The sequence below is a fragment of the Neofelis nebulosa genome, chromosome 13 (assembly GCF_028018385.1).
Source record: "Neofelis nebulosa isolate mNeoNeb1 chromosome 13, mNeoNeb1.pri, whole genome shotgun sequence".
In the NCBI taxonomy this organism is placed as follows: domain Eukaryota; kingdom Metazoa; phylum Chordata; class Mammalia; order Carnivora; family Felidae; genus Neofelis; species Neofelis nebulosa.
Window position 1 is genome coordinate 28,532,613 of NC_080794.1, and position 15,611 is coordinate 28,548,223.

A 15,611-nucleotide genomic window follows, 5' to 3' on the forward strand; every position below is an offset into this window, starting at 1 on the left:
AGCAGCAGTAGCTAATATTTACTTGGTATTTTTGTTCTGTAGTGATGATACTTGGTGCTTTATATGTTATCTTATTAAATCCTCACTGCCTGAGGAAGGTGAATACAGGAGAAGGGAGGAAGAGTCACAAATTAAGTAACTTGCTTAATTCACACAATAAGTGGCCACCTGGTTGGGACTTAAACCAGATCTGTTTGATTTTAGAGCCTACTACACTACCTTTCTACTTGCAATAGAATAGAATAGAATAGAATAGAATAGAATAGAATAGAATAGAATAGAATAGAATACAGTACAATAGGAGAGCCTGGATCTGATAGGGTTAGAACCATATGTTTTCTGCTGTTAAAAAAAAAAAAAAAAAAAAGTCAAGACTCTGGTTTCTACCATAGAAACCACTCTCAAACTTGGTAAGATTCAACTGGTTAGGGGAGGTGAAAGTATGAGGAGAAGCTGGGGCACCTGGGTGGCTTAGTTGGTGAAACATCCCACTCAGTCTCAGCTCAGGTCATCATCTCATGGCTGTAGGATCAAGCCTCGCATCCATGTTAGGATTATCTAGCTCTCTGCCCCTCTCCCTCTCTCCCCCTCTTTCTCTGTCTCTAAAATTAAAAGCAGGAAGAAAGAAAGAAAGAAAGAAAAATATGAGAAGTTAAGAGAGCTTAGAAACTGTGTGTCCCTGGAAAAGAGACACCCAAGACAGGATGGGGGTCCAAGATAAAGAGGATGTGGCCTCACTCCTGGATAGAGACTGGAGAAGCAGTGAGACCTCAGAGGAGGAAGATTTGTGAGGTGTCTAGGTAGGTAGATGCCCTGGAAAAAGGCTCCAAAATTTCCCTTGCCTCTTTGTTGGAACAGAGAAGTGTTCCCATGCCCAGGGGAAGAGGTTTTTGACAGCCCTCCCAGAGCCCGGCATAGCTTGGGAGCAGCAGGCAGATCCCTGAACATTTTGAGAGGGGCACTAACATTGCAGAGAGAACTGAACCTGAAATGACCTTGCAGTGAAGGCACATCTCAGCAGCTAGTGGACCTCCAATTAAGGAGAAAGCAAGGCAGGCACGGCATCAGCAGATGTCACTGAGGGTAGAAGTTGCTGGCTCCAGGAACCCCTCGCAGAGGCAGTCACACCATACAAGATTGTCACACCAGGGAGAGAACGCTCAATTGACAGATCACCACAAAAAGAAATTTTTGAACATATTAGAAATACGTAGACCCTGTCGACATAAACGAAATCTTTAAGTAGAAGCTGAAACAAGGACCGCCATTAATCCCCACTGGTCACCCAAGTGTCACCCTACATGGAAGAATTTACTTGATTTCATTCTTTTGTTATTTAATACATGACATCATCAGCCTGAGGATTTTAAATATTCATTTTGCCAGTTTTGTGGGGAGGGAGATGGTTTCTGATAATTCTCTGTTCGTCCACGGCCATCATCCATTCACACTGCGTTTGCCCTGGGTTGTGCTGTGGAGCCTGACCCCTGTGACCCGCATCTCCAGGCTCCTTTGCTACTGGTTTCTGGTTGGTTCAGCCAGTGGGAGGCACTGGCAGTGGTTGAAGGATGGGGGAAGAGAGGGAGGGGTCTGTGTTTCTTCCTCATTCCCTCCTGCTTTGAGTAGTGGCTGTATGTCTTCCCAGGCTTTGCCTCTACTTCACGGCTCCAGCTGCCATTGTGTTTCAGGGGTATGTATCACTTCCTCTCTTTACCATTTTAGGCACAGCAGCATCAATGGCCTCCCTGGTTCCTGGACCCTAGGTACCTCACCATGCCTTGTTTCCCTTCACTCAGCTCACATCTCAGGGCAGAAGTCCTTCATCAGAAACTCTTGAATCTTCTGAGTTGAATTCTCTTCCCTCCAGGTATCCTGACTGATATATTTAAAATTTTGAGTTCAGTGTCTTGGTGAGAACTAATAGAGATTCAGGCAGGAACTAAAGCTTTCATATGCCACAACCTTAGTAATAGTCTGGGCATATGGTTGTGAATAAACCAGATAGGATTCTTGACCCAACAGGGATTCTAAATGAATTTTCTAACGTATAAGGCCTCATTTCTCAAGATGTGGTCCTGCCTCAGGTGTACCTGGAATGTTCAAAGCTGATGCCCAAGGCTTCATCAGGTGCCCTGACTTTCTTTCCACATGGACAATGATATTCAAACTTCTTGCTGTTGCAACCATTTTTTCAAACATAGAAACAACTCAGGACTTGATTAGCATAAAATTGTTTTATTATATATACAAACATTTCTATAATAGTACATTGATTAAAAATAACAATAAACAAAATGTTAATATTGGGTATTATGATTGCAAGTTGCATTCATAAAGTATTTTAAACATTCACATTTTGGAGGCAGGTTACAAAACGCTGAAAAAACTTGGAATCACACAAACCAGTAATGGAAATTATACTACTTTTCAACCACTCACCTTGTACTCTTAGGGTGTTCTTCATTCAATAAAACAGTGATGGCAGAAGTAACTTTGCTCTTGGCCTTAGAAAAATTGAATTAATGTGCCCACATGTTAACAGATAGATAGATCTCCCTACTGAGATTTTTTTAATGACAGTTTTTAAAAGTAATTGGAGAGGCACCTGGATGACTCAGTCAGTTAAGCATCTGACTTTGGCTCAGGTCATGATCTCAAGGTTCATGAGTTTGAGCCCCGCATCAGGGTTCTGCTGTCAGCACACAGCCTGCTTCATATCCTCTGTCCCCTTCTCTGTCTGCCCCTTCCCTGCTCACACTCTCTCTCTCTTCTCTCAAAACTAAATAGAAAATATATATATTAAAAAGAAATTATAAATAAATAAACTTGGAAATGTTTAAACGGTGAAATTTGAATCAAGTCTTTCTGGAAGTACTTCTGTAGAAACCCAGGACTGATGAAGGGCACCACCTGAAAACTACCCTACTGGGCCTTGTGTCAGATTTTGCTCTATTTTAGATAAGAGAGTGACTTATCGATACTTAAGCTGATCAATTGAGCCAAAAATTTAGATTAAAGCAAACGCACTGTGTTTTTCTCTTGGCAATTCACTTAGTAATTAATAACTTAAATCACTGAGTAAAAAAATTCAGCTGCTAGTACAAGGATAGTGTATGAGGCTAAAACTGTTTTAAAAAGATGTCTATATATATATATATATATATATATATATATATATATATATTAATTTAGTCATGAATGTTTTGGTTTATTTATAATTTTTTTAATGTTTATTCACTTTTGAAGGAGAGAGAAACAGAGCGTGAATGGGGGAGGGGCAGAGAGAGAGGGAGACACAGAATCCCAAGCAGGCTCCAGGCTCTGAGCTGTCAGCACAGAGCCCGCCGTGGGGCTCAAACCCACGAACTGTGAGATCATGACCTGAGCTGAGGTCTGTTGCTTAACTGACTGAGCCACCCAGGCGCCCTTATGTTTTTAAATTCTTTGTTATGACACATATTAAACATAATCCTAAGAGAGAGGAGTAATTTCATGAATTCTCATGAACCCATCACTTGGGTCCAACACTATCAAATCATAGTCAATCTTGCTTTATTTAAGTTGCTCCCCTCCTTCCAGCCCCAGCCCTGATTCACTGGAAGCAAATATCAATATACATCTCACTTCTTCTGAAAGTATTTCAGGAGGCTCTCTAAAAGACAAGATCTCTTTCTAGGAACATAACTGCAGTCCCATAATTTAAACAATTCCTTACTGTCATCAAATATCCAGCCAGTGTGTTCATAGTTCTATTACTATTGCCTAACATTTTTATACTTTTTTTGTATGAATCAGGGTCAAAATACGATCCATACATAGCATTTGATTGATATGCCTCTTAAGTCTCTTCTAATCCTTTTTTTTCTCTTTCTTACTATTTATTTGTACAAAAATCCAGGTCATTTGATATTTATAATTCCCCATACTATAGGCTTTATTGAATGCATGTCCTGCCTCTGCCCTCTGAGATTCTTGCAAATTGGTAGTAGGATCTAGAGTAGCAGTTCTCCATCCAGGCGGTTTTGACCCCAGAGGACATTTGTCAATGTCTGGAGACATTTTTGGTTGTCATAGTGAATGGGGGTACTACTGGCATCTAAGGGGAAGAGGCCAGGGATGCTGCTAAACATCCTCCAGCACATGGGACAGCCCCTTTCCCCCAACAAGGATTATCTGGCTCACCTGTCAATAGTGCCAAGGTTGAGAAACTCTAGAGGCAAGGTCACATTCAAGTTTGATTTTTATCCCCAACTTTTCTCAGTGTGTCTATTTTTATCATCTTCATCTTTTAGGTACTGATGGTTTGCACTAAATAAATAGTAATTATTTCTAACACATAAGTTGAAATATACCATAGGTTTAAAAAAATCAGAATGACTTTAGAGAGAGTTCTAAACTACAGTTAGGATTAGCATTCATTTTGGTTCCCTCGTCAGATTATAGTTTTATTCACTAATCTATAGTTATATTCAGAAGAGTTTGATATCTCACTATAATTGTAGTTGGGGTACAAAGCTAATTTTTTTAAGTTTATTTGCTTTTTGAGAGAAAGAGAGAGAGAGCTGGGGAGGGGCAGAGAAAGAGGGAGAGAGAGAATCCCAAGCAGGCTCCACACTATCATCACAGAGCCTGGGGTTCCAACTCAATAATCATGAGATCATGACCTGAACTAAAGTCAGACGCTTAACTGACTGAGCCACTCTAACACCCCATTCGTTTTTACTTATAATAGTCATTCCAAATTAGTCCAGCTGCCCTGCCGACATGATATCTATTTTCCAGACCCATTATGAAAACCGAGGAAATTTAGTATTTCCTAAATTGTCCAAAATTTTTTGAGAAATTTAATACAAAAGGCAGTAACAATTTTGTTTCCCCTATGTATAGCTATAATTGAATTTGAAAATAAACAAGCCATCTGGTCCTGGCTTTTGAAAAAAATAAAGCAACATCACTTAGAAAAAAAATTGAAAAGAATATCTAATTTACTATGATTCAAGTCTTTAAAAGTTAATCACCAAAAAATGCACTAAAGAAATAAAATTTTCACTGGAAGTACCCTCGTTTTGCTTTCGGTTGTTTTTTGTTTTTTGTTTTGTTTGTTTGTTTGTTTGCGTGTGTGAAGAGAAGAATATTTTTGAGGTCCAATTCTGCCAGTCGTCTGAGTTAAGCTTTTATGTTTTTATGCTCTCTGGTCTTTTTCTATAAAAAAAATTGTAAGCAGTGAACAATGGAATGACAGACATTTACAGAATGTGTGGTAGATAAAAGAACACGGTAATCTTAACCTCTGAAAATATTTTTATCTCAGAGATTGAAAACAAGATAAAGATGAAGAACCCTATGAAATACTAACTGATTTTATGTTGAAATTTTACCAAAGCTCTACTTGTGAGATAATGACTCAGCTATCTTCTCAGTGAGTGCATGAGTGGTCTACTTAATACACATGAATGTTTGGGTCATCTGTCTGAAAATATGGATGGCAAACCCATATTCTAAAAAGAAATAACCTTTATAATTTTTTATTTCTTTGGTAATATTGTACTAATTTATGAGAAATTTCTCTTAAATATTTTAAAATTTATAGCAAAAAGATAAAGTTTTAAAATGATATATTGAAATGAAATATGATTGGTTGCAAAGGACAGAAACCGATTCAAAGTAACTTAAATAAATAAACTATTTTTCCTCAGATACTTGAAAATCCCATGGAAAATCAATATGGTGGACCCAGCTAGTAGTGGCTCTCTTCCCCCATCCCCCACCCCATACCACTTTTTTCCTTTCCGGAAAGGCCTGTCTCTGTGGAAGTGAGAAAAAACAGATCTGCAAGCTTTCCTTGTAGCTAGAGTTTGGCCTGTGACCTAATCCTGGCCAATGAGATATAAGAAGAAGTCAACTGGGAACCCTCATAAAAGAATTTTCTTTCCTGTCTTTAGTCATGGTTGTGTGAGATGTGGTGCTGTAGTGGTTAGATGAAGTGTGGGGCCAAAGCTCTAATTTGGTCTACCAAATCAGTGCTGGAACAATCTACCCGTAAATGTTTTGTTATATGAAATGAAGTGCTCACATCTAATGGAATGTTTTGTTATTTGCAGCTATAGCCATTGTAACTGCTATTACTGATTTCTGGTACAGTTAGGTTCAAAAGCTTAAAGGATATTATCAAATCTTTATCTGTTTTTCTCACAACTTTTTTCCTCACTGTTGGCTTCATTGTCAGGCTCCAGGTAGTGGCCCCAGGTGGTTAAAACTGATAATCAGTTTTAGTTTAAGGAGAGTTTCCTCCAAAAGAGTTCCCAAAGCATCCTAGGATTTAGTGAGATCCATATGGCTTGAGTTCTGTACTCTTCCATGGAACAATTTCTCTAGCCAAAGACATAAAACATAGTGATCAGGTCTCCTGAGACCCCTGGAGCTGAGGTCCATCCTACCCAACCACACATAGAATGAGCTATTTCCCAATATTGCTAACTGAAAAATGGAAATGGGTGCTATGTAGACAAAACAGATAAGCAACAAAAAATCCAAATGTTTGGTGCAATAATAAAAATAAATGTTTACATTGCCTAAGTATAGAATGTATAGAGAAAAATGTAGCCTTAGAAATAAGGAGACTATAATTCTACTGATTGAATCTTTTAAATACATAGATCATTAAGCTCCTAATATATCCTAATATATGACCATACAGAAAGTCAGACACACAATATCTGTCCTCACAGTCTAATGAAGGAGATAGAGAGAAATCAGTGATTACAAAACAGCAGATGGATGCCGTGTACTGTGCGTCATGGTTTTGCCCAGGAATGTCAGAGGAAGGGTGAGGTGAAGGTTTCCATAAGACTTTCCAAGAGTTCGTAAGATGGCAGCTGAGTTTTAGAAAGTTGAGATGGTGAGAACTTCCTGAGAAAAATCAGGAACTTCCTGAACTTCTGTGCTGCCTGTGGTTGATTCCAGGCTATTTCCAACTCTGCTGGTGGCCTTCCACAAGTTTTCTGGCCTCTATGTTTTCTCATCAGTAAATAAGCAGAAAGTGCGTTGAGAAGTAGGGAAAGAGAGGATAGGGGAGGACTTTCCCATGATTCTTTACAGACATAAAATATGATTATTCTGTCTTGTTACAAATATCTCTGTGGATGTGAAAAAGCCTAAAAACAGTTTTTAATTTTGATCCATCATGAAATTGACAACTGACCCAGTTTTCTAATTACTGGCAGAAAAAGGCTTTAGTTTAATACTGAGTAACAGATAACCAAAGTCATCATGTTTGGAAAATGTTCCCCTAAAATTAACTGCCTTATAGTTAACAACCCACTTTCTAGGGATACATTTAACTTTTTTCTTTCAATGAGTTCACCAACAAAGCTCTTTTTAAAGTTAAAAGCTCATTTGGTGCTTTCCTGAGTTGTTTTGTTTTGTTACTATTCATCTCTTTTTTCTTTTTTTTTTTCTTTTATTTGGTGTTCATTTGGTGTTCATTTCCTGAGTTCTTTTGTTTTGTCGCTATTCATTTCTTTTTTATTCTTTTTTCTTATATATATATATATATAGAGAGAGAGAGAGAGAGAGAGACAGAGAGAGACAGAGAGAGAGACAGAGAGAGAGACAGAGAGACAGAGAGTGTGTGTGCATGCACAAGCTAGGGAGAGGGGCAGAGGGAGACAGATAATCTCAAGCAGGCTCTGACATAGGGCTCGATCCCACAACCCCAGGATCATGACCTGAGGCAAAATCAAGAGTCAGAGGCTCAATCAACTGGGCCACCCAGGTGCCCCAATACTTATTTCTTTTTAGCTTGGAGTTCTCTTGGCCTCCTTTGAGGCTTCAAGGACCCATTCATACACATTTACTGTAATTACTGTGAAAATCTGAATTACTAAACCCCCATTGCACCCCCACTGAATAGTATAGTACAGTTCTGAAAATGAAAAGGAGAAAGTAAGGGAACAGAAATTACCTAGGGAGGGTAAAATTGAGGAAAGAAAATTTTTCGTGGGACAGGTCCTATGATAAGAGTGTAAGAAAATCGGAGCCAGATTACTGATCATCCTGAACTTGACACCTATTCTTAAAAAAAAAAAGGCACCACTTTATTTCTTAATATCTTCTGGTCTTTTGTTTAATAAATACATACTTATTCTCCTTGACTTTTGACTTTATCTATCAAAATAAATCTTCCCCTTTTAAACTTACATAATCCTAAAATGTGTCCTAATGTCCATATTAACTTGAAATGGACCTACATTTATATACATCTTGAACTTCATCTTAGAAAGCATCTTCTCCTACAGAAATGAAGAAGATCCTCAACTCTTTTCCCTCTCCATCTCACTTCTCTAAACCACATCAACAGCAATAGAAAATTCTATCTGTGAAAGCCAACTTCTGAACATGAGAAGCTAATATCTGTTAACAAATATCGGAAGATTCCAGACGTGAGGCTTAGCATTTTTAGCGTCCTATATTTCTCACTAGATTCATGAAGTTATATTCAAGAAAGGAAGCACTTATTATGCTTCTGTTATTCTGACATTAGAATAGAAGGACTAGAAATGAGCCTTGAAAATATTTGAAACCGTATAGATCTATCTTGTGACTATAGACCTGTTTATTTCAAAGTTTGACAGCAAATCTGTAAGAAAACAACAATGTCATACATATTCACCTTGTGTTACATTAACTTGAAAAAATTCTTTATGACGAGTAATGAGAGTAACAGAATGCTCTATTTGTTTAAGTATTCAGAAAACTCATTTGGAGGAATAATGGGCTTTTCTCTGTGAGTTTGACATAGAAAACTATGGGAGGGCACACCTAGCTTACCTAAACCATGTCTTCATATTTGCTTTTATTGGAAAGCTTCAACCTTTTGTATATGAACCCAAGTAATTATTTTAGAAAACAGTGTTCTCAGGGAACCTGGGTGGCTCAGTCAGTTAAGCATCCAACTCTTGATTTCAGCTCAGGTCATGATCTCACAGTTTTGTGAGTGCAGAACCTGCTTGGAATTCTCTCTCTCTCTCTGTCTCTCTCTCTCTCTCTGTCTCTCTCTCAAAATAAATAAATAAATAAATAAATAAACTTAAAAAAAATTAAGACACAGTGTTCTTAGGTTGTATGGAGCTAACTGGATATTCAGCTTGCGGAGCACCCAAGACAGAGAAAAAAAATACTACAATTTAATATATATTGGGATAAAAGAACTCACCATAATTTCCCACTCTGAACAAAAGGGATCTCCCATCCTCTGAATTCCACACCATTAAGGGAAGTTCTGTTAAGACTGGTCAGTGCATAAATTTTGCTCCAATCAGTTCTTTGCCATTGTTCAAATATGTAGATATTTAACCAAACGGAATGTACGTCCCCCACAAGTGCCCATACATACACATGTGCACCCAGGGAACAAAGCAAGGGGTTGGAGACATTCAGATGAATGGTGCCATCACCTTATTCTATGAGAAGATACACATTGTTTCTCCTCAATGGGGCCATCAATCTGTTTATCATCTTAAGACCAAATGAGTACAAAACACTTTTAGGTTTGTTTTGAAATCCAGTGTTGAAATGGTGATAAAGGCTTGTTTCATCTTACATGAAATTTCAAAAGTAAAGTCCTACTTGCCAAGAGAAAATTGTTTTTATAGAGCACACTATTTCTTTTGAATATTAAATACCCAATTATACCTCAGAAGTTGGTTTATCATGCTGTGGTGAGCCTGATTTTCCATTTAACATAAAGGAACAGATGTTCTGTGCACTCTAGGGATGGGGGGAAATCTGCCCTCCTTTTTCTTATCTCCCACCCACAACCCCACTGGCTGTTGTCCACATCGTAGATACATCCTCTCTCCAAATTTTGCCATACGGTATTAAGCAGAATGCCACCAATTTCCTGACATTTGATCATTTTACTAAAAAACAATTTTAGACTAATAATAGAGGTGATTTGTTCACACAAGTTAGTAACAGCCTGGCGGGGGGGAAGGGGGGAGGAGTGGAGGCTGAGGGGTAAAGTTTAGAGCCAGAAAACAATTTGTGAGGGTTAAAACAACAATTTGGAACATGTTATTTTGAATCTAATTACATTTCCAATGGCAATCAATGACCAAGGACTAAAATCTTGATTCGGATCAGTAACAAAGAGCATGAGAGTTTATCTTTCCGAAATTCAACTTAAATAATTTTGAAATTATTTCACTGCTAAATGTTTTATTGCCTGTGCCTTCTAAGATATTTTGTTTCAATGTATCTAATAGATTTTGTTTCAGTTTTAACTAATATAGTTTTTAGGGTTTATTGTTGGTTTGCTTCTTAGGAATTTATGTTTAAGACAAAAAGAAGAGTGGTTTGTTTGTTTGGGTCCCAATTTCAACAGATTGGAGTGCAGAGAAGGAGCTACTCACAGGGCAGCCCTGGGAACTGGAGAGTGTCAGGGTTCAAGGCAGAGAAGGCCAACAGTTAAGAAGGGTCCCAGAAGTGTCATCCAACTCCGAAGGGGAAGGACCAAGGTCACCAGCACTGTAGATAGGGCAGCGCAAAGATGAGCCAGCAAGGCAATAGTGTCAGTGCCCAGGAAGGTTTCTAGATACTATAATTTTGTTTTTGTTTTTTTTTTAATTGGGTGGAACCAAAGATGGTTTTCAATGTTTCATTTCCCTAAGTAAGAGCCTTGTAGCAGACACTGCCTGTTACCTTCTCAGCAGCATTTTCTTCCCTGCTTAAGTCACACCTGTTCGGTTAGAGAGGGAGATCTCTTGCCATTAGGAAAGGTAGGCCTCACCTTCAGGCCTAAGGGTGAATAATGAGACTCTAGACCATGTGGTCATTCATTCACCCATTGATTCAATGTGTCGTCGAACACCTACTATGAACCAGGCACAGTCCTAAGCATCAGGCATACAGCAGTGAACAAAACAAAGCTCCTACCCTCAAGGAACTTCTATTCTAGTGGGAGGAGACACAGCTACTAAATACATACGCAAATACAGTATGTGAAATGGTGGGCTAGGGAGAAAAATTGAGCAAGATGAGATAAGACGTGATAGGTTGAGGTGGAGGATGGTAGCCTCGGTGAAAGGGGAGCGAGTCGTACTGGCATCTGAGGCAGAGACACTGCAAGCGTGGCAGCCCTGAGGAGACATGCTGGATGTCACAGAACCGCAAAAGGGCCAGGGCAGTTGGAACAGAATGGGTGAGGGAAAAGATCAGAGAGGGAATATAGCGGTGAAAGTCAGGCAGCATAGGGTCAGGTAGACTTTGGCTTTTACCCTGAGCACAATGGGGAGTCCACTGGAGGTTTGAGCAGAGGCATCACATGATCTGGGATTTGCTCTTACACAGCTCTCTAGCTGTCTTGATGTCCCCTGATGTCCCTTCTCTAGCTGTGTTGATGGTCAGTGACTCATCTAAAGGGTGTTAAGGAACAACTACTAGGCATCTATTGCCAAAATTTTTTTTTAAATTTTTTCTTTAACGTTTATTTATTTTTGAGACAGACAGACAGAGCACGAACGGGGGAGGGTCAGAGAGAGGGAGACACAGAATCTGAAACAGGCTCCAGGCTCTGAGCTGTGAGCACAGAGCCCGACGCGGGGCTCGAACTCATGGACCGCGAGATCATGACCTGAGCCGAAGTCGGCCGCTTAACCGACTGAGTCGCCCAGGCGCCCCTATTGCCAAATTTTTAATAAGCTAAGCATTAGGAGCAGAAAGCCCTTCCCTTTATTTTTTCTGCCTGGAATTTGAATGTGATTCCTGGAAATGCAGCGGCTGCCTTACTACCATGAATGAGGAGGTTTCCTGGTAAGGATGGTGGGGCAGAGATATAGAAGGGGCCTGGGTCTTTGGTGACACCACTGATCCTTTATAGTAGCTCATGACTACCTACCTCCAAACTTTTGTTAGACCTATTTTAATGGGTTATTGTTTCTTGCAATTGAATTCCAAGCTGGAATTGACATTGAAGAAAAGAAAGAATAAAGGAGAGAAAGAAAGAAAGAAAGAAAGAAAGAAAGAGACAACCGTTACACACTTGAAATGACATTTAAGTACCAAAAAAGAGTGGGAAGAGCATCATCTCAGAATAGGATATAAATTTTTAAATTCAATCACTTTAGCCTTATAAAGAAAATCTAAGAACTGGATTTTAATTCTTCTTTCTTCCCTATGGACCAGTGAAATCTTCATCACAGGCTAAGCTCTAAAGCAAAGGGGCAGAAGAGCTGGACAGCTCAGCAAACCAGGCCCTGAACCAGCCGTGACCTTGTTGCGCACTACCAAGGTTTGGGTAACACGTCAAGGCTGGGTGACCACATGTCAAGGTTTGCTAAGGACAATCTTGGTTTATGCTTGCTTCCCCTACATAATTATTAACACCACCTTCTTTCACCCTAAAAAGTGTCCTGATGTGGATAAACTGTAAAATCACACACATACACACTTACATGCATGTCCCCACATGCTTTACAGGAGTAAATTAATCAAACCTAGGGAACTACACAGGAAGTATTCTCTGGAAATGGCATCAGGTTTTGTGGAAGAGTTATTTTTAATATATTATTTGTTTGAATTTTGTATCAAGTGTGTGTTTTACTTTCAAAATTAAAAAAGCTTACAACATTTACAAGAGGTACTTACCAAGTTATAAGGGTTCTGAACTTTTTTTCCTATGTAGGAAATAAATCTCAGACAAAAATGTCAGATTCTACTGGAATCGACATCTGAATGAGACAAAAAGCTAATATTTGAGAATAAATGTCAGTTACTCAGCTCTGAGATCACAAAGATGGGATCGTAGGTGCCTGGTTCTCGTGCTGGCTGTGCCGTCATTTCCTCAGTGCCACCTGCCTCCTACCCGAAACGTGCTTCCTAACGCCATTGTAGTTAGGGATTCAAGACAGAATGGAAACAATTCTGTAACTTTGAACAGTCAGCAAGTGTCTTTGGAATGCCTATGTGTGTTTTGTATGCCTGGTATGCAAAAGGCATTGGGCTGGGCTCTGGGTAATGAAAACCACCCTCTTCCTGCTCTTGTGGAACTTACAGTTTAGTAGGAGAGACAGGCAATAAACAAGCAAATACACACTCATATAGAGAATTACAAATTGTGTAAGTGCGGTGAAACAAATGAGAAAAGCACAGTGCTAGAGAACGAATGAATGAATGAACCAACACATTCATTTTTCTGGAATAACAACAATAACAATTAAAAACCTGAAAGCTTTTATTTCTTCCTTCTACAAGAGAAACTAGTATCCAGGGATGGAAAGGAGATAGGATCTGTCAGGAAAGTCTACTTCTGGTTCCACCACATAATAATACTATGACTGTAAAAGTGACAAGCATTCTAAGCCTCATTTTTTGTGTTGACCTTCTTTTGTCATAATGTTGCTGCGAAAAACAAAACAAAATTAATCAATGTAAGTGAGATGCTGAAAAGTACTATTTATTATCTATTCTGTCAACAAACATTTATTGAGTACTGTCTTTGGGATGGGCTTCTGTATTAACAGCATGATATATAAAGCTTCAAGAAAAAAGGCTGTAGTCAAAATCTCCCTCTGATTCAGGGAGATAGGTAAATATATGTAACTATGTGTGTGTTTGCGTATGTGTATGACGTTTATTTTTTTATTTTTAGGGATGCTTTTTAAACAAATGGAGGTAAAAAGCTCACATACAAGATTTATTTTAAAGGCCTTTTCAAAGTTTTACTCATGCGTTACTAGAGACCCGGCTTGATATTGGCCATCATTTACATTATCATAAACAGTGAGAATAAATGTTTGCAATGTGATACTGAGGCTTAATTTTTGTTGTGCCATGTGAATCATCAATTATTAAATAATCATCAGCATAAATTTGTGTGAGAAGCCCATGCACATATGGTCAATTAATTTACAATGAGGAAATCAAGAATGTGTAATGGGGAAAGGACAGCTTCTTCAATAAATGGTGTTGGAAAAGCTGAACAGCACAAGCAAAAGAATGAAACTAAACTATTACCTTACACCATACACAAAAATGAACTCAAACTGGAAGACTTGAATGTAAGACCTGAAGCCATAAAACTCCTAGAAGAAAACACAGGCATAAGGTCCTTGACATGAGTCTTAGTGACGATTTTTTGGATCTGACTCCAAAAGAAAATGCAGAAAAAGCAAAATTAAACAAGCAGAATTACATTAAACTCAAAGGTTTCTTCATAACAAAGGATATCATCAATGAAATTAAAATTCAATCTACTGAATAGAAGATATTTGCAAATCATATATATGATAAAGTGTTAATATTCAAAACATAGAAAGAATTTATACTATTCCTAGCAGAAAACTAAGAAATTCAATTAAAAATGGGCAGAAGATCTGAGTAGACATTTTTCCAAAGAAGACATACGAGTGGTCAACAGGTACATGAAGAGATGCTCAACATCCTTAATCATCAGGGAAATGCAAATCAAAACCACAATGAGCTATCACCTCACACCTGTTAAAATGGTTGTTATCAAAAAGACAAGAGATAGCAAGTGTTGGCAAGGGTATGGAGAAAAGGGAACCATCGTGTACTGCTGGCTGGGATTGCAAACTGGTGTAGCCACCATGGAAAACAGTGTGGAGGTTCCTTAAAAAAATTAAAAATAGAACTACCATATCCAGCAATTCCACTTTGGGATATTTATTTAAAGAAAAAGAAAATACTAATTCAAAAAGATATATGCACGCCTCTGTTCATTGCAGCATTATTTATAATACCTAAGATAGGAAAACAACCTAAGTGTCCATATATGGATGAATGGATAAAGAAGATGTGATATTTATACACAGAGGAATGTATTGTAATACTATTCAGCCATAAAAAATAATGAAATGTTGCCATTTGCGACAATATGGATAGAACTTGAGGGCACTATGCTAAGTGAAATAAGTCAGACAAAGAAAAGCAGATACTGTATTACCTTGCTTATAGGTGGATTCTAATAAACAAAACAAACAAATTTAAAAAAACCAAGCTGATACAGAGAACAGATTGGTGGTTGCCAGGATGAGGGAGGGGAGGAGCAAAATGGGTGAAGGTGGTGAAAGGGTACAAACTTCCAGCTATAAAATAAATGAGTTCATGGTCATGTAATGTACTGCATAGTGACTATATTTAATAAGACTGTATTGCAGAGTTGAAAGTTGCTAAGAAAGTAGAACTTAAAAGTCCTCATCATAAAGAAAAAAAAAAGACAAAATTTTTGTAACTATATACGGTAGACAGATGTTAATTAGACTTCTTATAGTGATCATTTCTTAATGTATACAAATGTCAAATCATTATCTTGTACACCTGAAACTAATGTACTGTTATATGTCAATTACACACCAATAAAAACAAATAAAGTAGCAATTTTTAAAAAGAAAAAATACATTTGTGTGAGATATTTTTGTTTCTATTTTATAAATATGAAAACCAATAATTTATATAAACTAAAAAAAAAATCACTCTCTGGAATTTTAGTTTGCAGTGACACACTATCCCATGATGACGATGCCAGAAAAATGAGCTTTTTCTATTATAAAGGGAAAATACTTTCAGTTTAAGTTGTGGGTTATGCAAAGTAA

At 38.1% G+C, this 15,611-nt stretch overlaps 1 long non-coding RNA gene across 1 annotated transcript in view; it reads left to right on the top strand.

Moving 5' to 3' along the window:
* LOC131492710 (uncharacterized) overlaps positions 1 to 15,392 on the top strand; it is a 46,281-nt gene extending 30,889 nt beyond the window's left edge. Inside the window, exons 3-4 of the long non-coding RNA XR_009252251.1 lie at positions 1,723 to 1,867; positions 13,649 to 15,392. This is a non-coding gene — a long non-coding RNA (uncharacterized LOC131492710). The remainder of the gene's footprint in view (positions 1 to 1,722; positions 1,868 to 13,648) is intronic.
* The last annotated feature ends 219 nt before the right edge of the window (positions 15,393 to 15,611 follow it).